Raw genomic sequence first — 1,490 nt, 5'->3', positions numbered from 1 at the left:
AGCCTCATGTTTTGTGTGTTATAATAGTCCAAATAGGATGTAATCAGGGCAAAATATTGCAAAAACATGAAAATTTGGAAGTTGTACAAAATGCGCAGAATTGAACATATGTAAAAATACATGTTTAAGGAGAAAAATGCCTGAACAATACACTTTCATGGCAAGTTTTTTTTTAAATCAAAACTGATGCTGAAACATGACAGAAGTACTGGAAAAAATGAGATAATAAATGAAATCAGACTTGACAGAGTCAACCTTTCCAAAGAAGAGCAATACAAATGAATTTAGACTGGGACTTTTTCTGGATAATATTTTTTCTCCTGCTCTGAATTTTGTCAACTCCTAGCACCTTAATTTTGACTGTACAGAGGCTGTCTTGATCCTAACACCTACAGAATGCAACCCATTTAGGCAAAATGAATGACTACTGAATATGCCTGCATGCTCTACTGAGATTCCACTCTGATTTTACCTCCTTGATCGATCAGAGACAAAAAATCTTGTTAGTGATGCTTAGCCATGACCAAACTCCAGGCAGCTTCACAAAAGTTCTGAAATATATAATTCCAGAATGACCCCAAATAATGGGAATATGACCTTGTTTTTTCCATGTCTTCCCAAGGCCTTCAAAATTTTCTGGAAGTGCATCAGCTGGCTAGAGGAGGAAACAAAACCAGAAAGTATGGCATAAAGCATTGCAGCCAAGAGAATCAAGATTATCAGTTGTTAAGAGGTGGGGGCAGGAAGAACAGAGAAGTGGAAAACAAAGCTCAAGCTGCAAAAGGTAAGTGGATGTGATAGTCTGAAAGGTATGTGGATACATCCTAAGGGCCACAAAGGGGATTCTGATAGTCCACATTAAAGTTAAAACAAGGGCTTCTATCCCTGATTTAGATTCTTAGAAATCAATGCATCCACCACAGAAAAGGAGAGATTTTGAATTTCAGCACTCAGTCTTCCTTCCCCTGGGCTTTCTGTAAACTATTACAGGGTTATTCTGCAATATCATTTTTATAGGCATGTTAGGGGATATCACACCATCTCTCATTCTTATTTCTAAATCATATGTCAGGAGGTAATCACAGGAAACATTCACTGAAGGAGATGAATGACAGCTAGATTGCTGCTTGTGCCCCCTCACTGCCACAGGGTAAAATCACAAGGTGTGTAATTTGGGAGAATGAGAGAAAAGATGTGTAACAAAGCACATTATTGGAGTTTGTAGAAATTACAGAGAACTTTGCAGTCTAAAATACAAAATTTGGCACAAAGCAACTTTTAAGTTTACACCATTTGAGAGTTACTTCATGCTTTTAAAAAAAAACCAAAACACCACCACAATTATAACAGCTGCAGTTCTTCAACTCAGTATTTCAATTCTGTTGCCAATTAAAGTAAGAACAAGATGAACTAAACTTTTTCTTAGTTATTTTCATGCTTCATACATAAAAACACATATATGAGGAACTTTGCTCCAACACTTTAAAGAG

This window comes from Sceloporus occidentalis, unplaced genomic scaffold (assembly GCF_023333645.1).
Source record: "Sceloporus occidentalis isolate IW3139 unplaced genomic scaffold, rSceOcc1.0.p SCAF_3, whole genome shotgun sequence".
Classification (NCBI taxonomy): Eukaryota; Metazoa; Chordata; class Lepidosauria; order Squamata; family Phrynosomatidae; genus Sceloporus; species Sceloporus occidentalis.
This window is presented reverse-complemented; position numbering follows the sequence as displayed.